Consider the following 27,362-nt stretch of genomic DNA (forward strand, 5'->3'; position numbering starts at 1 on the left):
CATAATGAATGATGATCAACAAGAAAACAGGGAAAAGCAAAAGAAAGAACTGTGGTATTGATGATATGCTATTCCACGCCTATTTCTTATGCTAACGCGATTCCATCACCAAATCTCATGTCCTCTATTCTAAAGTGAAAGTGAACGCGTTAGTGCATGAGCATTTTAAAGTTTGATTAGGGGACTCTTGTTTCCCCGAATGAGTCACATTAAGGCTGGTTGATCGATTCACAGATCCAGGGGTCGATGCGACCTATCTGAGGCAGGCATGAAAGAGCTTTTGAAGCGTTTGACCCTCATCCGACAGCCTACTCAACCAGCAGACCTGAGCATTCATTACCCAGATAATCACACTCTTAGCTGTGCACACTTTTGTGTTTTCTCACAAAGAAACATACATACACAGGTACAATCTAATGCTCCTACGTCTATGCATTTATCTGGTATATCCATGTTAGCTGGGTAGAACTGTTTGTGCGGTTTGAGTATGTGGGGTCGGATGTGTATGTGTGTAAATATTCAGAGGTAACAGGCTGTACAGCATGTATTCGGTCTTTGAAGCCAGCAATTAGCAACAGGCTCATTGTCAGGGTGTGAGATTCACACATGTGACGCTATCGTGTGTCTGCATACGTATGCGATCGCATTTGTGCCTAATATCTACTTTGATCTATCTAAAAGCATGTTTGAAGCTGCGACTGAGATCCAAGCAAACCAGCAACAGATTTTCATGCTGATAATGGCAGAGTGGAGAACCAACGCAGTGAAGAGGGAAGTAAGAATGAAAAACGAAAGGAACGAAAGAGTATAAGGCAGAAGAATAATGGCAGAATGATCCAGAGGAGGAAATGAGAAAAGTGTCATTGGGGCCTGTAGGCTGAAAAGGCCAGAGAGGTTTCCTGAACCATCAGAAGACAGATGAATGGTTAAGTGTGTATGAATGTTTCATTCTACTTCTAGATCTGGACCGCATTAGAAAATGAACTTAATGAACGTAGCTCTGGGGCTGAAGAATAATAGCTGCATTTGTAAGATGGATCTGAGGGAAATACAACTGGATGGGTTCAGCCATTGGAATAAAGCATAAAATGAAGAATGAAAAATGTATTATCCAACAGAAAACATTGGGTCAAGTTGGGACATAGACCTGCTTGCCATCACCTACATCCAGATGGTCAAGCACAGACACATATTGCCATCACCTCCTCGTGACAACTGACTCCAGTCCATTAACCATTCTCATCTGCCTCCTAATCCAATAAAATTCTTCTTGACAGACTAACACTAACACCTCTAAACTGGTTTAAATCCTATCTTTTCAACCACATTCGTTCATTAAATTCTTACATTTCAAATCCCAGGAACTACTGGTGTCCCCCAGGGATCTGTCCTGGGGTATGTTTTATTTATCATCTATCTACTTCCACTTGGTCATATCTTCTGTAAGATTAATATCAGTTTCAATTGTTATGCTGATAATAATAATAATAATAATGTATATTGCATTGATTGCTCTCGCTGCATTTAACCCATTCACTCAGTGAAGCAGTGGGCAGCCACTAATCAGGCGCCCGGGGAGGGGCGGTAGCTTGCTCAGGGGTACCCCAGGGTAGCTGCTCAGTGGATTCGAACCCCTGAACTTCCGATCATGGGGTGACTATGCTACCTACTGAGCTATCCCTGCATACACACAGCTACACCTATCTATTAAACCCATTACCACTCTCCCACCCACTGCCCTGTGTGTTTCCCTCCAGGAAATCCAATCCTGGTTCTCTTGCAACTTTTTCAAATTGAACAGAGATAAACCCGAGGTTCTCCCCACTGGCACCAAATCCACCCAGTCTAAATCTAACAGTTTTCCACTCCATATTGATAGCTCATTTTCTCCCTCCTCTCAGATTGCAAATGGCTGTAAACTGTCTAAAGTGGTAGAATCAGCACTTCTTTGAGTTTCAGCTACACCTCAGCACTGTGACTTTCAGGAAGGCTGAAGTGTGCAACAGTCTTAGCTGGGTGTACCTATTAAACTGAGTGTTTTGTATTCAAAAAAACGGACAGACATCAAAGGCAAAATCCCGATTCGGTTGTTTTTGCTGTATTTTCATTTTTTGTCACTGGAAACACAGACACACGCACAGTAATTCGACCTATTGTTAATATATAAATATTCAGTGGCGCAGCGTTAAAATCCTGTTTTGGTGGAAGAGCGATCTACCCATAGATAGTACTGATTCCATAATCACAGATAACCTTCACACCTAATACCTGTGTAGACAGCTGTTGTATGATGTAAACCCTATAAAGAAGGAAAATTCGTCTTCCAGTGTTGCTATAGGATTTACTGTGATAGAAGGATGGCTACCGTTTCCCTCTCTCCCTCATTATTCTTGTTTGTCTGCTACTTTATTTCCTTTCTCAGCTTTTCTCATCGACGCTTACTCTTATTGCCACATCTTCTTGCTGATTAGCGCCTGTCTCGTCATTTCACTTGTTAGATTCACTCCTGTCTGTCTCCCTCATTATCCCTCCCCCTTTTTTGTCTCACAGCCGTCTCCTCTCTCCCCTGTTTTCCAGTAGCATTGCTCATCTCGAACTGGTGCTCTCGCTCATCCTATCTCTCATTTCCCACCTTTGTTGTTTACCACTTTTCTCTCCTCTGACTCTCTTTCCACAATCACTGCCATATATCCTTATTATTGTCTCTTAATGCTCAGCTGAACGTACCATTCAATCAGTGGAGATCCTGCCCTGTAACACCTCATCCTGCTTTAAATTTCCCATTCTACTTATCCATTTTTGTTCCAGTCTTTTTCCCCTATCCTCCTCTTGCCCACCCATTTCTTCAATCCATTTGTGCGTAATCTGGCGCTGCAGCATAAACCCCAAACCTGGCTTATATAATCTGATAAGAGTCCGCACACACATGCATACATACACAAACACACACACACAAGCTGTCCAGACACGTTGCATGCATGACTGCAGGCTGGTACAGAATGCAATGTGTATGTGTGACGATGTGTTCACAAGTGCATGCATTAGCAGTCGTGAAATCTTGCAAGTGTCTGCTTCACTGGACCTGGTGGTTTGTATGTTTTCATGTTCATGTGTGTGTGGGAGTGTGTATGTGCAGTCAGGATTGTCATGGCCGGTGATTTCCTGATTGGATTTAGGAAGGGATGACCATCATTGGAAAAGGAGAGGTACACAGGAGGACAATAAAATAAAATAGAACACGAGTTGACGACATGCATTCCTAAATACTCTAATCCAGGCTTTCTCTCTGTGTATTACTCCCTTCACTGCACATGTACATGCTTTGTTCAGATGCTCGCATTACGTGGAACATCGATTTCTCCACGCTCACTTTTGCTGTTCAGGTTTTTTGGGGCTTGTCTGTATGTTCATTGAAGTTTGGTTTGGCGTCCTCTCCCAGCTACTCAGTCCTCAGTGTTACCACGTTCAAAAGGGCATTTGTGTCAGCGTGGACGTGAAAATAAAGCTGTTGTTGTCTTTCATCTTTCTCACTGAAAATAATGGGCTCTTTTGTAAATCCATTTCAGAGATGGAGTGTTTTCACTGCCTCTCTGAGTTGCTCCTGTAAAGCGAGGAAAGGGCAGCGCGGGGGTTTTATCATACAGGAAAGCACTGAGCTAATGAAAGACGTGGTTCCATTTAACTTTATTAGTTTCACCACAGCTCTGTCACTGCCATTTGCCGAACACAAACAAATGAAACACAGTCGTGCTATCCATCTGCTCAGCCATCAAACTGTACTTCTTCTTGGCATCGCTCGCACACCAGGACACACACACACGCCGCGGCACACCTCTTTTTGCATCCGTTCAAAGAAGCAGTCATTTCTTATCACTGCAGGGGTATTTACTTTTGAAATTAAAGAAACGGAGGACAGAGAGATCAGGCCTCAACTCTAAACATAGTGTTTAGCCAAAGAACTTGCAGACTCTTAGTTAGAGGAAAACAGTGATGAAGCAGTGGAGCTATGATGAAAATAAAATCTTGGTGGAACAGAAGGTAAAAGAAACGAGATGAGAGGTTTTGGGAACGCATCTGAGGATTTAATTAGTTCAGTAAATTAAAGAAATTAGACTAATTATATTTCAATTATATGCTAGTCTGCACTTATAGCAAATGTTTAGCAACATTCTGTAATTAATAGTTAATCTTCAAAAAGAGATTTTATTATTATTTTTTAAATAAGATGCTTCAGACTGAACCAGTCGTTCCTAGCTATTTTGGCTTATGTCCTCTCCCAAGACACATTGTAAAGCATTTTGTGGAACCAGTTAGATTTATGCTGCTATGGAATCAATGTACAGCACCTTTAGATCTACTATACTGTCTATAAACAGTATACATAATACTGATAAACTGCAGTCATGTGACACTAATCTTTTGGATGTCACGTTCTCATCTCAACTCGTCACATACCGACGCTATGTGGCAAATCGTCGGCATGTCACGTGTTCGAAGGGATGAGAGCCGTTTGGAATGATATACATGTAAATGTGTTTTACGCTCTGATCATGAATCGCTTTGGAAAACGCTATCTGATAGGGTTAAGGTTTGGGTTAGGGCTGGAATAGATGGCTGGAGTGTGTGTTACTGGTGCAAGCAGCATTCTGTTGGATTAAATTGAGAATTCAGAGTGTATCATAAGGACGCTGAAGGGTACCCTTCGTGGTACTATGAGATGCCTGCGGACGTGAATAATCATCGTTATATTACACATTGGAAATGAGAATGCTCTGGAAAGCAACCATCGGGCAGTCACCGGTCGTAAGGGAAAAAATGTACATTCCCAGACTGGTTGGTGAGCGGTTGCTGGAGGCCACTGGGTAAAATCAGTCGTATTCATTCACTCATCTTCACTAAACCAAGGATGTAATCGAGGTTACGTCTAAGTCAGCGTTCTCGCATATGTACAGTTAATGAGAAATAACCTCCCCAGTGTTTTTCTGTCTCCCTCTGCTCTGTGGCGTATGTGCAGCTCCTCTGTTCTGTCTGTGCTAGCAATAAGCAATTACTGTTATAGAGGGTGAATAACACTACATGAATCAAATGCAACATTGACTTATAATACACAGACACACACAGCCCCCTCAGTTCCCCCCACATGCTCCAGATCTAACAGTTTTTCTTGCATAAACACTGTATCGCGGGTAGAAAAGCTAGCATCATCGAGACCAACAAAAACAGTAAAGTTCTATTTATAAATCCATTCAACTGTATTAATAATCAAATAATTTCAGATAATCAAAGAATTCAAAATATTTGAAAAAAATCTCCTTTGGCAAAGATAAAGTATTCCCAGCATTCGTGGCATGCTTGGAGCACTGCATGTACTGTATGTGCTTAAAGTTCGGTGATCCTTCAACTTGATTTTCATTTCCAGTTAGCGCGCCAGCCTGTGAGAGAACATTTTTCGTGTGGCCAAAAAACTGTATTCACCGTGCTCTGAAATGGCACGCTGCCATGCACCGCAGTTCATATCATCAACTCCAAATTGCATTACACTAGAATACTGCACTGACAGGTTCACCTGGCGGACGAATGGACAATTAATGTTTAAGCAGAACGACTCACCTGGCTCGCTCCCTCTTCAACTGAATTGGCTGAAGCTCTGAACATCAGAGACGATCCTCCACATGAGACCTGAGTCAGTTTGAAAGAGAAGTTGATGTTTGCTCTCCGTGCAACTTTGAGGTCAGTGATGAAATCGTGCATCGCTCGGTGTAAGTGGCCAGAATGGGACTTACAAGGAGAGATCTAAAAATAGCATCTGCACTGGAAGTTGTGTGGACATGCCTGAGAAGATGACCTTGAATGTGAAAAGGGCCAAATTTTAACTGGGTGAGATTTTCAGATTTTAATCGACCGGCTCTCAGAACTTTTTGGTCACGTTTCACATTTTGCCACATAGATAGACATGAATTTAGAAATTAATTTAATACCAATGTCCTTATCAATACTGATTATAGGCTGGACCGCAAATGGTGTAAAACAGAGGCCTAGAGGCATTAACATCAGCATCAAAGCACATGTTATATTATCCCTGAGTCTAAACAAATACAGTGTAGCAACAGATTAGAACAAAGAATTCCATATGATACAAATATGCAAAATTTCACTGCTGCCACTGTTTAATAATGAGTAATGCCAGCGCTAATAAAAGGAACTGATAAGCTTAGTGATGTGATGGATTGGTTATTTTGAAACCAGTTCTCAATTCGCATCCTAATTACTTGAAAAAAGGCCACAAAAGTAACTGTTGAAAGCTACTATACTACACTATAATATAATAGACTATGTTACTTAACTAGCATACTGCATAGAGCCAGTGTTTTACATAATTGCCAATAGAGTTTGTATCACTACACCCTGTGAGCACTTTCCCTTGATATTTACCAAAAGTTGTAAATTCACAAAGAAGTCAGTTTGACTAAATCCTTCATTGAGAAATACACGACTGCTCCAAGTCTTTATTTCTTTTACTGTTTGTAGTACCACTTGGAAGTCACACAGACTAAATGCCTCCGCTACTGCAAAAGGCTGTGACATAAAAATGGAGAGAAGCTTTGAGTGGAGGTGTAAAGGCACGCAGGGCGAGCGCAGACACTCAAAGACCGAGGTTCCCCCAGGACCTCGCATTTAAGTCCGCTTGTGCTTTAGAGAGATACAGAGTGTTGCTATGTATAGGTGTGATGATTTTTATTTGTAAACTCCACGTGAGCGCATGTGTGTGTCATCAAGGCCCGGCAGCAGAGGTTAAAAAAGAGACACAGAAGTAAAGGCTCTGTATAGACGTGTGCGAGAGTAAGTCGCTGCAGCAAAAACTAAATCCATGAGCAAAGGAAAAAGTGCGCATGGAAGCGCGGAAGTTTAAATGTTCACGCTCAGCGTTCGTATTAACTTATTTATGCATGATATGTGTGTGTATGCGTGTGTGTGCGTGCACGTGTTGAGGATGAGATGGGGAGAGGGGAGGTGGGGGTTAGCATGCAAGCTCCCTCGGGCTTTTTGCTATCCTCTCTGTGTGTGACATTAGCAAGGGACGGAAGTCTGAGCACTGTGCTGCCAGTACCTCTCAACATCATACACACACACACACACACGCACAGAGGCAAAAACAAACAAACAGAGGCTGGCAGATACTGGATATGAACATCTGCAATATGACTTGCGCTTGGGGAGAGAAGAGTGTGTGTGTGTCTGTGTGTGTGTGTGTTTGGGAGCGTGAACAAAACACATCCGTGACTTCCCATCCATAGAAAAGCGAAGGAAGATTATGCTGATTGTGAGTTGCATAACACTGTACGTGTAAACGGCATTATGATACTGCATACATTACACTACATGGATTATCTGAAGCCACATTTTGGTATTTCTGTACGCCTCACAAGAAACGCATTGCAAGGAGTGCGGGCTTTGTCTGCTATATAACACAAAACAGATTAAGATCTGCTTTGTTTTACACAGCGAAGAAATATAGGGGTGTCTTTTCTCGAGAAAATGGAGAATTCCTGGAATTACCAGGACTTCAGGATATCAGGTCTATTTGTTTTATAAACTGCTCTGACAGTGTTGATGTGAAGCCACACAGAAAAGGTTAAAAGGACAGACAAAGACAGAACAGAAGGCGTGGGGAGGGGGGCGGGGGGGCTATTTGATATTGCTGCGTTGGTGTTAATGTTGCACCAGCACCATGATTGCAACTGACCAATTTATTTGATGTAACGTGATAGCTTGGTGAAAAACAGGACAAAGGACAAGTTTGCCTTCAGAGTGTTCTGAAAAGCTAACATGTGACCACTACTATTGTTGTGAAAATGCATAAAATGCGATCTATTTTAACCCAAAGTATAATCTTATCCACAGCTAGCAGACTAGTTCTGTTGTCGAAATCTTGTCTAACCATGAGTGAAAACTGAAAAATTCAAAAAAAGAAGAAGAAGAAAAAATTTGCATCATTTACATCTGTTTTATTAACCACTTGCCCAATTCAGGGTGCTTGGGGGGGCTAGAGCTGCTACAGTCTGGGAATCTTGGGAATCACAGTCATTCAGACCTATGGCTAATTTGAATCCAAAAGTCAACCGAACACACACAGGAAGAACATGCAAAGTCACAATAGAAAGGCCCCCTGAGACAACCTAGTATGACAAAAATAAATCCACATTGCCTTTCAGTTTTGTGGCATGGTGGTGCAGTGGTTAGCACTGTCACCTCGAGGCAAGAAGGTTCTGGATTCAAATTCAGGTTGGGGCCTTCCCGTGTGGACTGTGCATGTTCCCCCTGTGCCTGTGTGTCCAAAAACATGCTTTCGGTTCGGTTAAGTGATGATTCTAAGTTGACCATAGGTGCGTGTGTCCAGTGTACCCTGTTTCATGCCCTATACCTCAACCCCCCCCTCACCCCTGCAATTGGATAAGCAGAAGAAAATGGATGAATGACCTTTTGGTTTCACATAAGACACAAACCCAATCTCCTGGAGAAAATTCTCTTTTGGGGCCATCTAAGACAGTAATTTCACATACAAGAATGACAAAGTAGATAAGAAAGACATTAAGACAGGACACACAGAGAAAATTAAAGTGAAAAAGCAACATAAGGGTAGACAGGAAATGCAAGAAAAAACACAGAGGGCAGGAAACCAACAGAAAGTAAACCTGTGTTGAAAAACGGGAGGTTTATCAGTGGTAACCCTATAGACGTTCACACACTTCAGGATTTTATCCATTCCTCTTTTAAAAGAGCGTACACTTCTTTCTTCAACCATCCAGTGCAAACCTGTCCATTCAGAAAAACTGTAACCTTTTCCAATAACCTGCAGCCACCATTTCCAAACACCAAGCCGGGTACATTTGGCTCTCTAAAGCTCTCAAATGGCTAAAATAGAGAGGCCACATAGTCCCACCGACTGCCAGGTTTGGCAGGGTTGTAGGTCAGATTTTTTAGATCAGGTTCACCATCATCAGTGTCGCTGACTCTTTGTTATAAAGCGGGTGTTTAATTTTGATCAGATTTAGATGCTGGAAGTAAATACTGCTTGAGTTTTTTCAAATCTCACCCAGGGCTGGTGAGTGAAACAAGGAGATTTACTGTAGTTCAAAAATTCTTCAAAGCATTCTTTATAAGCAGAGCCCAAGGTTGTTCATTTTCACTTGTGGAGCTGCCAGTGACTGAAGTTGATTGAGTTTGTTTTTCCATACACAAATTCCACAAACTGGCCTAGGGCTTAAGCGATTTAAAAGGTCATTGTATTCTTCATCTGTGCCCATTTTCACAGTTGGCTGGATAAGTCTGCAATTGTCCATTTCACATCTTTCCTCCCATTCATGATATTAAAAGAACAGCTTGCACTGATTCTGGCCTCAGAGAGTAGCGAGGAAAGGACACAAGCAGGGTTGTGTCTGTTTTTCACCTCCTCTGTCCCTTCTTCTATCTTTCAGAAATCATAACCGCTTTAGTCACTTTTCTCCACTTAGCACAGTTTTATTCTGCCAAGCACCAAGCCATCCCTAAAATGTAATTTAAAGCAACAACAGCACTGCAGACAACCATAAGCAAAATCTCCGGGACGGTCTGCCCTGTGACTCACCGCATGAGGATCACACACACGCAGAGCAAGACACAGACGGCCACAGACATAGAGAAAGACACATTCACAGACACAGTCACTACCTCTCACACACTGTGGTGAGTCCAAGTGTGCGTATCATATGCTGAGGTTACCCATAAAACAAATGGCTCTCCTCCACCTCGGTGTTTTCTATTCTTAGCAGCAGCAGGGGGAGCCTCTCTGCATATCAATGCTCGGCTCATCTTTAAACATAATCTGGTGGGATGATAATAGTAATCAGAGCACTATCGAATGTGTGCCTGCAAAAGAGTTTTTTGGTTTTTCTGCAACAACTTTTGTTACATACGTGCACATTTTTAGATTTTGTGGAAAAGCCTGTCATTGTTTGCCAGATGATGATGATGGTTATTTTATTAGAAACAGACCCAAGGACTTAAGGACATAAAGATGACTGAGAGCAGCAGAACTCATGTGGGATTTTAACTAATCCACCAAGATCAATGAGACAAGGAGTCCTGGCAAGTGCACCTCCCTCCATGGCTAATTTGGCACAGGAATATTCTACCAGCAGCTTCAGTTACCAATTTGAATGAAGAAGTATCTGCCAAACTAATGAGCAATGAAACACACTCGAGTTACATTTACCATCATCCTGTTATTCCTACTTATGACCACAGAGGCCAAGCTGAACAATCCAGCCACACTCGGAGGCATTAATTTGTTGGGGTGCCTTCGGTCTTCCTTCCTTACATCAGTTGGGCTTCAGTCACCTCCAGAGCAAAACCTGCGCTTTAAACGTGTCGGTTTGGAGCAGTAAGGCAAAACTTTTACTTTGAAGGCGAACGTTCTCCGTTTCAAAGTTTGCATCACACCTTTCTCAAGTTACATTACCCTTAGGAAGTAGTTAGGGAGTGTTTGCAAACAAGTGGGTATCATCCATGCTAACTACAGGTGAGTGCTGCAGTCTGCTAGTGACCAAAGGAATCACAAAGACATGTGACCAATTTCACCTAGTAACAGAGCAACCATTCACTAACTGGTCCGGGACTATACATTTTCCCTAGTGAACGGAGGTAATGATGGGAATCACTAGTCCATTCCCTTGGAATTGTTAGTCTGCCTGTCTATCGATCCCGCTTATCAGTTCTTGCTTTTGCGACCCAATCAGCTGATTTCAATTCGTGTGTCGTCAGAGGAAAATGGTGCCGGAGTCTACAGGGTGTATAGCAGTGGTGTCGAACTCCAGGCCTCGAGGGCCGGTGTCCTGCAGGTTTTAGATATCACCCTGTTTCAACACACCTGAATCAAATGATTAGTTCATTACCAGGCTTCTGGAGAACTCCAAGACATGTTGAGGAGGTAATTTAGCCATTTAAATCAGGTGTGTTGGATCAAGGACACATCTAAAACCTGCAGGACACCGGCCTTTGAGGCCTGGAGTTCGACACCTGTGGTGTATATGGATATTGCTTTTATTTGTATTGCACCAAAAGACAGAGCGTGATGGTAATGTGGAAACTACATCCAGGACAGACAACATGCTAACGCTAAGCTAGCCGGACAGCATGCTAACACTAAGCTAGCCAAGAACCCAGAGTGAAAGATAAGTGAATGCCAACCCCAGCACAGCAGCCATAGCTTGAATTTCATCAGATAACAAACTGATGAGCAGTCGTGCTTTCAGTCTCTGTTGCCATTCACTCATCTTTCTAAAGTAGAATCAATGTGGTGGCATTTACTTTAAAATCTCTTTGTGCTGGTTTTCAATTTTGCTTTGTGCTTTCGGCTTCGTGTAATACTAATAGAAAGATCATATGTATGTCTGTTACGTCCAGTCATTAGGATAAGGATTTGTGTTGGTGTGAGTTGCTGTAGCCTGTAGGTTTATACTGTTAAATGGTTATTAAGAGACAGCATGTTTCAGATCATTTTACAGAGGAACATGAAAGTAATGTAACGAGCAGTATAACGAATTAAGGAACGTTAAGCAGTAATGTACTGTATTACTTCTAAGAAAAGTGTTCTGTGTAATACATTACTTTTTTTGAGTAACGAACACAAAACTGCTCACAACAAAGATGCAAAATATTTCCAGCATGCACAATCATTTGACCCACACCATCCAATTAATTTGCATGAATGTAGATTCTCTGATATGCTGCTTAGGGATCGTGGGGACTGTCAAAGCAGAGCCAATAAGAACTGATAAGGAATCAAATTGACAAGTGATATCGATAACGGAATAAGAATTGCTAAATTCTTATCAATTCCCATCTCCAAACGGAGGTTGCCAGGGGGTCACTCACCAGTCTCTAAGCCTGTATAACTGAGGGCTTGTTTACCTGGACATGTCTATTTAGTAAGCGACCCTGAATTTGGCTAAGCTGTAAGAGCATGGATGGATGGATGTCTATTTAGTAACGACCTCTTGAAATGGCTGTGTTGAAGAATTTAATCCTAGTAAATCACTGAATACCGGGGAAAGCAAAACAAGTTATTTCCATGCTTTCAAAAAACAATTCATGCAGATTTATCCATTTCCTTTTATTTCTGAGAAACTGTGTTAAATGGATGGATGGAAGTTGGCTTGCACAAGGAGAAGTTGAGTTGAGCATGTTGCCTGCAGCTCACCGTGGCTGCTTCTTCTGGTTTCATTACTACCTTTAGTATTTCAAGCTAATTTGCCAGACAATGACAAAAAGTCTGTTTTTTTATGACTAGCGAATGATGGTAAGCATTCAGCTCACTGACACTGAATTTTTTGCATGACAGTTCCAAAGTAAAAGCCAACTAATGGCTCACCAGCTTAAATGTTTTTAATATGATGCTGCAAAAACAGCAAGTGTTTGGTTTGTGTTATCCTGTAATATAATTTGTAGAAAAAAGGCAAATAATGGTCAGATGGTAACATTGCAGCTATATAAATATTGGAGTGCTTTCATCAATCGGCCATAGGCTGAGTCACCACTGTGTTACCTCATTTTTAAAACTGCCTCTTTAAACCCAGACACCCCTTGCTCCACCATTGCATTACTTTTATTTAACAGCAGTACACAGAGAGTATTGCATAATAGATTGTTTCACAGCACTTTTTTGCCACTTACTTGTGGAGATAAGCAAAAAGGAGCAAGACATAACTAAACTAACTCAAAAATGCAGAAAACAATTATGTCTTATAAAGATATTAGATTTTAAAGCAACACTCCTTTTTCTAGCCTGACATACCTACTTTTGTCTAAACTGATCTTTTATGACTGTCATAGTTCCAATAATCATTCCTCGTGGCTTTTTAGTATGAGTGTCCATATCAATTTGGATAAATAAAAAGAGTTCCAGCACTGAATATGCCAAAAGGTGATTTTACTAATTGTTGATTAATGTTGAGCAGAACTATAACATCCTGACATCTGGATATTTGGAATCCTGACATCCGTTTGCCAATCAAGTGAAAAGTGGACCAGGCAAACTGCTGCATGCACTCATTGCTTCAGGCTCCTAGTTCATCATTTGTAGTTTCCCTCTGAAGGATTAATTGAAGTATACAGGAGTAAGGGCTAAATCAGTTTGCCATGCAAGTGAGATCACTGTTGAGACACCTCAAACTGCTGTCCAGCTTGGAAATCACACCATTTGGCCATAAACTGAGACTTTGAGAGCAATTTGAAAGTGAGTGGAATGAGTGATGTGAGGGCCCAGGCAACCTAGTTGAACCTGTGAGGGATATCAGGATGTTATTAAATCTGCAACAGTCCTTTTTATAGGATTTTTAAACTCAGAGGCGTTTAAATCAGACTATATCTGGAACCTGTATTGCAATTAGTTGACTGTGTCAATGATTACTGATATTTAAAACAGGAATTAGCCTTCTTTGACACTTGGCAATGATGCAATTTAATTTAAATTTAATTTTTAATGTGTTTTAGTCACAATATGTTGAACGCGTTTTTCACTCTCTCTCATTGCGTCATGATTTAGATCATGCTGTAATGTCTAATTTCACAGCTCAAATTGCCAAATGCCCATACTGACTGTTAAGCTTTGGGTTTGATATTATAAAGTTCACTCCTTGGTCTTAACTCACAGTGCGCTTTCCTCCGGTCGAGCAAACACTGAGGTGCCGTTATGTGATGTGGCACTGGGCACCACCCATGGGTACTGGCCACTTTCCATGAATGTCAAACACTGTGTCAAATAAAAGGATAGGCCAATGGCTTTGTGTCGCAGCGAGAGAAGAGATGAACCACTCGATATATCACTGTCCTCTCATTCTATTGTGTTAGTGTACTTAATTAATCAACCTGTAGGCAGGAGGCCGTGCTTTAAACCTCCAGGGGCGACTCACTGCTCAGTTGCAGAGAGATTAAAATGCCTCTTAAAATTATCTAGATTCAAACAGCAGCCAAAACAAATCATGGAGATGGAGTGAACTTTTAAGATTTTGGATAAAGCCGCTGTCCATACACAAGATAAACAAAATTAAAACAATGAGGGCGAATAGCTTAGAAAGCCTGGGGATGAGAGCTGAAAGTTTAATGATCCCTCTTGGGAAGAGGTGGCATTTTACATTATAATTAATCCAATACATTTAGTTTCAAATTTTTCAATTTTAAATGAATATTAAAAATAATTGCAATACAATTATATAATATGCAAAGATTCCATACTAAAATCAACAATAACTTAATAATTGAATAGACAATTACAATTAAATAAATTCTAATACATTTAAATGTATTATTGTACTACAGGTTTTTTTGTTGTTTCATGTTATATTTTATTTACCTTACCTTTACCTAAGTTTACCTTAATGGTATTTTTGCATTATATTACACACCAGGAGGTGTTGTATTAGTCAGTGCTAAAAAATAAACCACATTGTTGATGTTGTAACTAAAATAATTCACTTCATCAATGCAAGGGCACTGAAGCACAAATAGACTCCAGATGGTGACATAGGCTACCACAGGGCTGTCAGGTGGCTCCGTCTGGGCAATGCTAAAGTGTACGGGACCTGAGATCAGAAATTTGAGTGTTTTTGTGAGAAGAAAGTCAAGAACATTACAGATCTCTCAGATGCAGAGGACGATGGGTCCTGCATTTGCTTTTGATGTCACTGCACTAATGAATCAACTAAATAAAAACTGCAAGGCCTACTTGCACACCCTGGTAAAGGCTTTCATGACAAATTTGCAGTTTCTTCCATGCAAGACAGTTGGAGAGCAGCATTAATAGTTAAATTGAAAGAAGCCATACCATCAGTACAATATGCTACTAGCATAGCCCTTCAAGTCAGAATCTCTCTCAAAGAGGAGAACTTCCCACACATAAGGTGATATGCTCAGGTCACAGGATTAAATTTGGTTGTGACCTCCTGAGGCTGGGTTTGTGTTTCTCATGGAATTTGTTAACCACTACACTACAAAGCTGCTTTTTTAGCAATACATTTAATTTTCTTTTTCTTTTAGCTTATCCAGTTTCACGACTTCATGCCATCTGCTCATCCATAATTCACAAGAATCGCTACTTCTCCTAGAGCATTGGTCATAAACCTACAAATAATGATCACCTATTTAGTCTTCACCCAAATGTTACTCAACGTCAATGTAAAGATCACATTTGTCATTTTACAGATGATAAACTATGAACTGTGAGAGATCATGAGTTGGTTGAGCTATTATCTCACTGTTGTTCTAGTTCCCATTGATGAGCACAATAACTGACAGGACTGTTAATGTTTAAGTTCAAATCACTATTTAATAATAATGTGCGCAATCATTTTAATGAGATTCATGCAACTATGCCGTGTATTCTGTGTGATACAATCTGTTTTAGATCCCGTGTTAATATTACGTCCAACTACTGTTTGCTTTTAATAATCACATCAGGGCAGCTAAACTAGAATACTGGTACAGTTAACACAAAATGGAACGCAACTACTTTGGCATGATATATTAACCCTGTAGGGTTTAAGTTATCATCATTATGCTTTGGAGGCAAGCATAAAGTACAGTGGAACTCCGACTTACGAAATTAATTCGTTCCCGAGGGTCTTTCGACCCTTTCGAGGGTCGAAAGACCCATCGGGCCTTTTGAGTGAACGATAGGCTATAGGCTAATTGCTAACTGCAACAACAATACGTCGTTCAAGTGGAACAGCGAAGCGCAAGTACGAAAGCCAAGGGGCTGTCACATGATTCGGAAGGCATTGTGGGAATTGTGGGCTCAGCCAATCAGAGCCAGCGGATTTCGTTACACGGGCATTTTGCCGTACCACGGGCAGAAATATTGCCGTTAAGTGCCTTCGTAACTTGAATTTTTCGTTAAATGGGGTATTCGTAAGTCGGGGTTCCACTGTACCTTTTTGGAAAAATTTAAAAAAGACATGAAAGCATAGGGTTGGGGTCATACTGAAGATGACTTTGACACGAGAGAGTTGAGTGCATATCGCTTATCCATTATGTTATATATATGGGGGGGTTTCACACCCACATTAAACACATTATTTTCTAACTTGTCATCTTAATTATTTTATTAAACTTTTTTTCCCCTAAGATAATTATGTTAAAGTATGTTGCTTTTTGAGTTTGGCTTTAACGTCTTTACTTACATGAGTTCATTGCTAATTATATCACACCAGTTGCTGTATTACACTTTTACATATTCAAACTTACTGATCTATAAAGGCTTTGACCAGTATGGACAAATATAATAAATAACCAATCAGTGCCATCAGGAAATATTTTAGCCCTTGAAGTTATAACAAACAACTGATTAGTGATCGCAACATTAGGCCAAACAGAAATTTGGCTACATGTAGCCTACCACTCAAACAATAAATCAATTCAACAATTCATCAATTAAAAGAACACGAAAATGTATCTTCTAGCTTAATAGAAGTCCCTGCTCCTTTATGCTCCTGCCAACATGAATAGGCCTTCTTTTTTTATATTTCACGGTATTGTCAATATAATCTTCTTCTGGTACACAACTCAAAACACAAGGTTTTGAAAGCTGGCACTACTAACCGTGTGTAACAAACACCCACACACAGGAGAAAAAAGGATTATGACCACAGGGTGTTTCCTGTCCCTCCCAGCTACTGGACAGATGCATTATGCTTAAAGTAACAGGTTCCCTATGCTCAGTAACCACTAACAACACAAGAAACCAGAGACCGGTGCCAGCGAAACACATAATCAGATTAACATGGACAAGAATAGAGGCCAAGATGTGGGTTACCACCCTCTGCTGTGGGGAAGTGAGTGTGTTGTTTAAGTCATTAATGGATTAGCTGAGGATACCGTCACAGGAAAAGACGACAGGGACAGACAGGGAAAGTCCTGGATATTTCTGGCATGCAAACACCCTTAGCTAGTAGGCACCCTCCATTATGTGCATACACAATAAACACACAGACCTAGAAACAAACTATAAATGTGAGAACTTGACCAAATCATTGTCAATATTGACATTTCTAGGATTAGGCGCTACAAAAATAATGAATAAATGCATGTGTTTTTCCTTCCAAGCACCAGGTTTCTCTGCACTTGCAGTTATTTACAGTCACTGCTCACACAGGCAGCCAAAATCATACTGTTGCTGCTTTTGGATTAGTTGACAGCCAAGATATAAAGCAAAAGAATGTATTATCATTTTTTAAGGTAAAAAAAACTGTTGCTAACCTCAGTATGTGGATATATTTTCCTTCCAGGAACCATTAGACTTATTTTGACCCTTTATTAAATCAGAAAAACAGCTTTGTATGTCTGAATTGTACAACATCGCTACCTTGTAGACGTGGCTGGATAGCAACACCTGTGTAAAAGCTGCTTAACACAAAGACTTACTCTTGCTTATATGCTGGGAATGGATTAAGATACGCAGATTAATTTATAGCCTACATTTCCTTAGACAGCTTGGCTCCTTGAATTATTGAGAGGGCAACATATCTTTGGGTAAATTATTTATCATTGTTGAAAAAGTCCTCATCAGTAGCCTCATCATGTACCCCGCAGCCCAGCCATCATCATTAACTCTCCACCGTCATCATGATCTATAAACCATCAACGTCATCATCCTTATCTCCATTATTTTGTTGCCAAGTCTTCAACTGTTACAAAAACACCTCCACACCGATGTGTAACACCTATAAGCAGCAGCATCCATTTATGTTGGGACTGCCATCATTAAAAGTGTCACATATCAATCAGCAGCTTTGGTATCATCACAACTCCTTCCATAAATACGTTCATCACCATCATCGTCACCACCACCAGAATCAACAAATCATCATAATAATCAGCTCCTCTAAAGAAATGCAGGAACCTGAATGGAATTCATCCTCCAACTTTTACATTTCGATTATCATCAGCCTTATTTCAAACTCACAGGGTTTTCCTTTCATATGCAAAGCTACAGGCCGCTATTGTGCTGCTATTTCACCCCTTACAAATCCATTACTCTTGCGCGCTTTGACCCGGTGCACAGTCCCCCAGTACCCAGGTGCGTTCCCTATCCCGAACCATAATCTTATGTCCCCGCACCTTCTTTTCTTGCGCAATCCCCATCCCCGCTCAGCAAAGGTTATAGGTTTTAGTAAATTTCACTCCATCGTCTTTCGCTCTCCAGCTGAGAGAACAGCCGGCGTGGATCAAGATCCTCGTATCATACGACACAGGCTACGCTGGTTCTCACAGGAGACTGCGCGCTGGACAGATGCTTAATTGGAACGGCACTTGAATGCGTCCCTCGCGCAGGGCAGGACTCCGCGGTGTCGCAACACACCTGAGAGACCTCCCTGGTCATGCGGAGCATGACCAGTTTCAGCGTCTATCTCTTCCGCCTCATCAAAACACTTTCTCGCTCCTTATTTACGCACGCATGCACCAAATTCTGCACCCCGCAGTACCCGCTGCTAGGGTCTAGACAAACTGTCAAAGTGAATGCACCTCACATGCCGGCACACTTCTTAAACACGGTGACTGTCTCCTGTCACACACACATACACACACACGGCTCGCGTAAGAGCAACAAAACAGTTTTAACAATGCACATAAATTCATTATAAGAGCAACAGTGGCGCGATCTTTGTATCCTCTCACCGGTTTGGTACTCTGGAAAAAGCCCCGGTCGCGATCCGTTCATTGATTCACTGGCTGGTGCCTCTATCTGTTCATCCCTGCCCTCCGCTCGTTTCCTTATCCACCAGCTGAATAAACGTCTCTCCTCCTCTCAAGCGGCGGCGGCGGTGACAGAGCACGCGCACTTCACCCGCTGGCTCGCTTGCGCGCTCTTGCGCCCTCCCCTGTATCTCCCTCCCTCGCTCTCTCTCTCTCTCTCTCTGTGTCTTTCTGAGTGTGTATGTGTGTGCGCGCGCTTCTGCCTCTCTCTCTCGGGAAAGGAGCATCTTCCTCCTTTCCCGAGAGAGAGAGAGAGAGAGAGAGAGAGAGAGAGAGAGAGAGAGAGAGAGAGAGAGAGAGAGAGAGATGGAAGAGAAAGAGAGATTGGGCTGAGGAAGGATGAGCTGATGTGAGCAGGAGTGCAGGGATAAGACACAGAGCAAGACAGTGGCTATTACTGTGTGTGTGTGTGTGTGTGTGTGTGTGTGTGTGTGTGTGTGTGTGTGTGTGTGTGTGTGTGTGTGTGTGTGTGTGTGTGTTTGCGCAAGTGTGCTGGAACGGGCACAGAATGAATGGAAACCAAAGGAGCCTGTAGCCCAAGCAGCACTGCACTGATAAACACAGACCAGTGAGAAAGAGAGAGAAGAGAAGAGAAGAGAAGAGAAGAGAAGAGAAGAAAAGAGAAGAGAAGAGAAGAGAAGAGAAGAGAAGAGAAGAGAAGAGAAGAGAAGAGAATGGTCAAGCTGAAAAGCAGCAGAGATAAGAAGAAGATAAAGATGAATTGAAAAAAGGGCAGCCTGATCAAGTTCAAGGCTCCTACCAACAGCTCTTTACTGTACACAGTTAATCTATTGATTATTTCTTCTATATTAGTAGTTTAATAAAATGCACTTAAGGACCCCAACTTCAAATAAATTAGATGTACATCAACCAACAGTAAACTCATCTCTAATTAGAGAAAATGTAACCATAACCATTCGCTTTAAAAATTGCCAAAATGAGGCTCCATTTGTCTATGGAGCATGAGCTACTCTGTCCCCTAACCAATGACCTTTTGTTGTAAGGGATATGAAAACTTGCATTACTAAAGAACAAGATTATGAATGTTTTGAAGTATCAGGAACCACAACCCGGATAACGCCCTTTCTAGAACTTTATAGTAGATAATGATAAAAATCATTTGTTACTCCCTTTGGGTTGCCACATCAAGTAGTGAAACATCATGCTGAGCAGTTGTTTGTCATCACTGCAGGTTGTCTTCCCCATTACTCAATGGTGCTGCAGGAAAGATCTGTTTTTATGACTGCTGATGATATGATTGTAAAGTGGACCAGTTATGATATTTCCTCTCACTTCCATTCATCAGTTATCTAACAAACACATAAAATATTCATATTTAAAAGAAGAAGATCAATAATAATCAATAATTACATACTAGCAACATTGTCAAGACATTGTTGAACTGCTCATTTTTTGCACTAAAGTCTTGGTTTTACTGGGAACAAATAAGCATCTTATTTGTGCTGGAATTTATTCAGAGGCCGGTTGAGTACTCTCTGCATTGCTGCACCTCTTTACAGAGGAAAAGGAATGGAAGGATAGCCTCCAAAGAGATGAGATGAGGACGTGACAGGCCAAGAGATGAATGAGGGGAGAGAAGGGCAGGGAGGGATGCAGGAGCTGTGTGGTATGGGTGCAGTGAAGATGGGACAAGTGGCGAGGGTGAAGAAGAGGAGTGCAAGAGTCAGTGTAAGTAATGAGAAAGCGGAGAGGAGTAGTTTAACATGATCCGTCTTTTCGACACAGTTGATCAGAGGTCTGTCTCAGCGTGAAGCATGGCCTTTACACCGCAAGCTAATTCACACCCGGAGGGAACATCACAAACACACACGAACAGCTCCGGCCCAGCTCTTTATACGCAGAGAGAACACAACTTCACACACACACAAATGTAACCGCATACTCATAGTTGGACATGAGGACACACACGCAGCATGCTACATTTCTATCACATCTACTGTGGTAAGTCCACAAATTAATGGCACAGAGGGCTCTGTGAACAGTGCATGTAATATTAAAGGGCTCTTCTAATGAACACGGTGGTCTGTGTCTGAAAATAGGAAAAAGTTCCCTGTCAGAATAATTACTAGAGCAAAAATAACACATTCCCTTTTATCTCCTCCCTTTTTGTTTGTCATCTCGGCGCTTTCAAATGTTTCCCCAAATCAAGTTTAAAACGAGTCAACTATAGGTTGAAAGATGTGGTTTCAACTACATCTTTTTAAGAGACTTTCAGCTAAACAAGACCTCTCCAAGGTGATCTTGTAGGTCATTTGTGCGAGCGGAACCTGATCAGTCGAGCTAAAACACTTTAACACCGTGAAAGGCTGCACTTTTATACAAGTGCATGTTGTGCCTAGACTGCATCAAACAGCAAGTGAAAAGTAAACACTGATGAAAAGTGAAATTTAAAAGTGGTCTCAAAGGAGAGTTAAACTCTTATCCTGGTCAGTCAGCTGTGTCCTTGCCTCCTTTCCAAAGCCTCCTACCTTCTAATGTGGAGTTTTAGTTGGAAATACTCCTGTAAGTTGTAGCTATAGGAACAATTGACTGTTGTGATCATTCATCTTTTATTTAGAGATCTTGCTGAAAAGATCAATTCATTGATTTGTGGTGCAGCCAAAGCAGGAAATCAGGTGGTGTTTCTGCAGAGCAGCAAAGGCCACACAGGGAGGGGACTGGGGTGGATAGACAGGTCAACAAAACATTGGCGTTCACAGGGGTGTTGTACTGTTAGTTTCCTATTTGAGAAAGAAAATCTGTGTTTATTTTATTAAAGGATAACTACAACATTTTCTTAACCATGTGCTTATTTTATGTAACAGTGAAAAAACAGTTCTTAGAAAGTCTTTTTATAGAGCAGAGGGACTGGCACGCTGTTTTGCACCGCTCTTTCTTGTATGAGAGAGAGATAAAAATAACAAAACTCTTAGAAAGCATATCATTTAAAAAGGATGAAAAAAATGTGCCTTTAAGTGGAACAGTGTTGTTTAAGGCTTAAAAAGTCAACTAAGGTCAGTATGAAAAGAAAAGGGCAACTACTAAAAGTATTGAAACATTTTATTATAAAAGTCATTTCATAAAGAAACATAATATTCAGATTAATATAATGCTTTTCATTTTTTCCCAGCTGTTGTGCTGCTTGCTCTCTCAGCACAGCATCAAAATATTACAGACCCGGCGCCAATTAAACTTCGCCCATCTCCTCGTGATGTGCTTTTGCCTGCTTCTGCTAGTATATTGCCAAACAAACCACAATGATATCTTCTAAGAAAACTGCATTTCCACTCAGTTTCTATGGCAATGAGAGAATAAGCGGAGCCTCCTTATCTCACTACTATAAAACAGCTGAAAATGATGACTGTACCACAGGGCAGAGGGGGTCTTTGAAAGCAGCAATGTGAACAGCCTCAGCCTGGAGGATAATCATTTCTTTCCATTGAATATTATGTTGTTCTTTTAGCGTCAGAATCCTGAAACTGTAGCACACTGGTGTCACGTCTGTTAGCTATACACAGAACTGAGTCTTTCTTATGTTGTCAACAAGTTCTAGATTCGTCAAAGACACATTAAGTATACATAGCAAAAAGTATTTGTATGTGGATTAGTTTAGTCTGTTTTTCCTTCCATAAAAATGGGTTCTTTTTCACCCTTCCACTGAGACTATTTCTGAAGAAGTAGATGGATCAAGATGCATCTTTCAGGTCCTGTGTCAGGTCTTTGCTGAAGTTTACTTTTTATTTCATAAGGACATGACTTTCAGATACTGTCCGTCTGCTGCTGATATTTTTAGACCCGTCACCTTTTTTTTTTGCCCTCCACTTGTCCAGTTTCCCCCAATTTTTTGCACACACTGCACATCATGCCAAATATGCCATTTGCAGCTAATTTGGGATTTGCCTTGTTGGTGTGAAAATACTTCTGAAAATGGTCAGACTAAAAATGAGTGAAAAAGGAGCCAATGCCAAAATTTCAAAAGGCCTTCAGAACTACTCAAGACTATCCAACCTCTTCCACTTATCCTTATCAGGATCCCGGGGGAGGCGGGGCTGGCTACAGCTACTGTAGGGCGAAAGGAGGGATACACCCTGGATAGATCTCCTATCTGACATAGAGTGATAGGCAACCATTCATACTCACAAGTACGGGCACCAACCTAACCTTAACCCAGCCCCACAAACTGTACATGTTTGGACTGTGGGAGGAAGCCGATGTACCCAGGAAGAATCCACGCAAACACGGGGAGGACATGGAAATTCCACACGGAAGAAGACCACTGTTTAAAAAATCCAAGAAAGTCTAGCTCCAAAATAGAAAGAACTCAGGTGTGACTCAAAACTTTTGCACAGTACTGTATATAATATTAATATAGGATTATGTTGCTCTTGACCTCTGCATTAGGTTATTTTTCTAGGCAAATGTTCCTTTTACCCCTAATTTAGGCAAATAAGTTATGTTAATAATCTTTCTCAACCATTTACTTTTCTCTTGAGAAATAATGAGAATTTTTACATGTCCCTTAGAAATATTAACTCAGCAATACCATGGTTTAATTTGCTGAGGACACGCTAATCTGTATTTGATGCCTATTAGTCAGTGTCCAGATGACAGCAGTGTTCCAGCCATCTACACACATATATTTATATATATATTTAAATATATATATATACATTGAGGTATCAAAAGTAGAAAAGTAGAAAATTAAGATTTGCTTTGGTACCACAGCCGCAGACTGTGGCACTTGCACTGAATTTTTCAAAGGTGATGACGCTTAACAACCAAAGCCTTGGACCGACTCCCTGAATGAACAATGCATGCTGTAGTCTGTCGTGTGTTTAACAGACTTTGGCAGACAATCAGTCGGCACGGCTCTAAAGGCAATAAAAAAACGAGGCTAGTTCTTCTTCACACTGATTTGCTATTCCCTATACCCATCCCCTTTGCAGCTGATATAAACTGCTCTACATTGGCTGCATACCAATACAATGCAACTGCTACAATATTGTATTAAGATATTTAACAAGAGTTTCTTATTCTGCATTCTTTTGTTCTGTTATGTCTTTATAGGATTATCTTGTAAATTACAGCGGCAGGTCTCAAACCTTCCCAAGCTTCTCATTCAGAAGTAAAAAACAGTCAAACCTTAAAACCTGCAATGTTAATTATTAACAATTAAAAGGAACAGTAAAAATAGCATCAATAAATGTGTTTATTACTCTGTCAATTGCATTTATTAAACTTTGACTTTAGATAAGTTAAGTAGCTTCAATTTGTATTTTTTTGTCTGGTTATCCATGCCCCCAGTGGCTCAATCCTCCACTAGTGGAGCCCACTCCACAGTCTGACAATCACTGAATTACAGTGGCCACCAAACTAACAGATGACCAGAAAACTCAGAAAGCTGCAGCGTGGAAATGTGATTAAAGAAAGAAAGAAATTTTGAGAAACCTTACAGCTTAGCATAACACACAGACTAGACGCTGAAGGCAACACTTAAGCAGTAATTATACTTTTCGCATCTATGAGTCCGCTAAGATTACTTTACAATGCAACAATTACGCAATTACGCATGCTCCCCAGGCAGCAGATTTCAAGCGTAAATTGAAAACGAACAGCAGGCCGTTACGCGGCCATCGGGTCTCCAACTGTCGATGTCTGGAAAAGAGTTTAATCGAGGCTTTAGAACTAGCTGACCTCTTATGCCTCATTTAACTAAAATACAAAAACAGCACATTGTAGTTTTTTGGACCTTTTCCTTCCCTAAAGTCTAAAAGCACAGCTCAGCTTCATAAAAATTGACACACCTCTCATGTTTCCTGACATTAGCACATTAGAGGCCTGAAACTGTGACACGGCTAAACTGGTTGTGTTTGATGGCAGCAAAACCCACCTACTAGCGCCTCAAAAGTTAAAAAAAAAACCAAAAACAAAAAACCTAACACATTTGATCTCAATCACAACTATGTTTGCCCCCACATGCTAAGCTAACTAGCCACTGGCTTCACCTTTTATTGACCTTGTTGTCCAAGTAACAAGGGTAAGCGCATTCCCCTAAATGTCCCCCCAGGTGACTATTGCAATTAAATTTTAGCCAAACAATACTCAAGTAGTTTGTCTACCTTCTGTGAAGGCTGAGAGAATCTCATCTCCCTCCCTCCATTCTCACCACATTCAACAAAGGGACTATCGAGAGCATCCTGAGCAGCTGTATCACTGCCTGCTTCATCTCAGATCGCAAGATGGAAAGTGAGGACAGCTGAGAATATTGTCTCGCCTTTTTGCATCTCAGATATTTACACTACACGCTGCCTACACAAAATCACCAGTTTTGTAGATGACCCTGCACACACATTTACACACTTCACACAAACTCTATTCCTTCCTGTTGCCTGGAACAGGTACTGAGGTACAGCCATGCTATCTAACAGAGACTAGTCTGATAACACCTCTCATCTTTGAGCCATTGCTGAAAACATTTCTTTCTTAAATTGCTTCAAAGGTGCAACAGATAAAATGCTGCAGAGGCCAGAGAAAGTCAGCCTTAGAAAATTAGTTTTACTGCATATTTACAACATTTTACTATGAAATTATTGTACTCTTTTGAACTATCTGGCACATACGGCACTTTAACCACACGCAGGTTGGTGCTGGTGCACGTTTTGTCGTTTCTGGTATTCTCTGTACTCTATAGGAGCTGTAGGTTATTATATGACAATAAAGCTGCTTAAGTCTTGAGCCTGTAACATCAATTTCCTAATGGAAGAATACAACTATTTCACAATATGCATCTGCAGTCGCATCACTTTCACTTCCTATAAGATGTTATATTAATACTTTTAAAGAAATTCCAAAAACAACCAGCAAACTTGTGTAAACAAGGTGCTGCCTGAAACACCCTACTGTAATTACTGAAGCTATGTTCAGTAATAAAGTCTACTAGAGGCCAAAGTCCCCAACTTTCATTACGCAATCCTCGTATCTCCCCATGAAGACCGCTCAGACCTTGGACACGATTACACAGTAGCCTGCTAATATGCCCACTCCGCTTTATCTCCAACTTTATAAAGCACCGTTGGCTCCTGACTATTCATGAGCTGCCTCAAACTCACTGTGTCAGACAACTGAAGCAATTGTAAGTCATGCTGAGTACAGTCCATAGGGGAGCTGTGAAACAGAACATAATGATGATGAGGAGGATTGTGAGCAAATGAGCCCCGATCCTTTGCGAGCAAAAAAAGACAAGTATCACAGCCACACTACACCCGGTCCCTCTCACGTCTGCTCAGAAACGCTGGTTAAAACGGCATCGTCTGCTTGTATATGCACCCACGGTCCTGTCCTGGCAAACCACATCCATAATCAGGAACACATATGCTCCCACACGCACCAGTTGCTTCTTTTCTGTCCACTCCAGGTTATTACAGAGCTAATGGCCTTACGAGTGCATCAAAGCATCTCTGGCTGTGGTGTTGTGGCTGTCGAGCTCATCGTCAGTTACAATAAAACTTGATTGGTAGGGGCTTAGGTGGCTCAGGGAGCGGCTGTTATGTGCGCAAACAGTCAAACACACATGCACATACTCATACATATATACATGTATATATATTAATTTTTTTTAAAGGCATAAATGATGGCAGCACTCAAACCCAGCTGACATATTAAGTTGCTGGATAATTGGTTTGTGCTGAAACGGCGCTGCATAATCAGGGGACAGAAACCAATCAGACCCGTGACAGAAAAGCAAAGCCCAGGCACAACTGCAGAATCCCCCCCCCCATGTATCCCGAGCTCATGTCAACACCATCCACCACCCCCGCAAACACATTTCTAATATTCTGCGCCCCTGCCGATCGTTGTTGTTGCATAATTGCAGCCCAAAAATGAAAGGAGAAGTTTCTGCAAGTGATGCAAGTCATTTATGAAGAGTTCCACTTTGCAATGACGAGTGTAACTGTGAGAGTGTCCAGCACAACCGCAACATGCACATGTGCAGATGTGCATATATACTGTCAAGTTTGCGAGCCCGCGTATATGACCGTGTGATACTTCTCTCTTAACATTTACACACTATAGCATTTATTTCCTCTTACTTTACTTCTGCTGAGCACACACACGCGGGAACACGCACACGTGTGCCACACACCTACTCGTATGCACCTGAACGCCCTCCCTCTCTCTCTCTTGTGTCTCACACACACACTCACGTGGTTCACTATAACCTGGAGTGTTGCAGGGAAAATGGTCCAAGTGCAATTCATCACTTCTCCTCTGTTTCATCTCTCCTCGAGCCATAGTGACCTTTCACTGTGATTCATATCACCACACAAGCTCACAGTCGCACATATATAGGCACAGATAGACACTTTTTCCTCACATGTTATGCCAGCGTGCAGTTTCGAGCTGTGCGGTTTAAAATGTAAAGCTGAGTTGATGAAATGTTCAGTAGCCTTCAGCAGCGACTGGACTAAGTTCTACAGTAGCTGAGCTGAGCATTGTGATGACCTAAGGATGAAAAATACATTGAGTTATTGGCAAATGGGTTCCAATTCCATTTCCTTTAATGATGTCCATCTATC

At 41.3% G+C, this 27,362-nt stretch overlaps 1 protein-coding gene across 2 annotated transcripts in view; it reads right to left on the minus strand.

Annotated features, from left to right (window-relative positions):
• LOC134624943 (sodium/calcium exchanger 1-like) overlaps window positions 1-18,859 on the minus strand; it is a 127,555-nt gene extending 108,696 nt beyond the window's left edge. Inside the window, exon 1 of one of the 2 annotated variants that reach the window (XM_063470155.1) lies at window positions 18,709-18,859. The gene's annotated coding sequence lies outside the window, so the exon portion shown is untranslated. The remainder of the gene's footprint in view (window positions 1-18,708) is intronic. The other variant, XM_063470157.1, reaches the window with a different exon arrangement.
• Window positions 18,860-27,362: the final 8,503 nt, after the last annotated feature.

This window comes from Pelmatolapia mariae, linkage group LG3_W (genome assembly GCF_036321145.2).
Source record: "Pelmatolapia mariae isolate MD_Pm_ZW linkage group LG3_W, Pm_UMD_F_2, whole genome shotgun sequence".
NCBI lineage: Eukaryota > Metazoa > Chordata > Actinopteri > Cichliformes > Cichlidae > Pelmatolapia > Pelmatolapia mariae.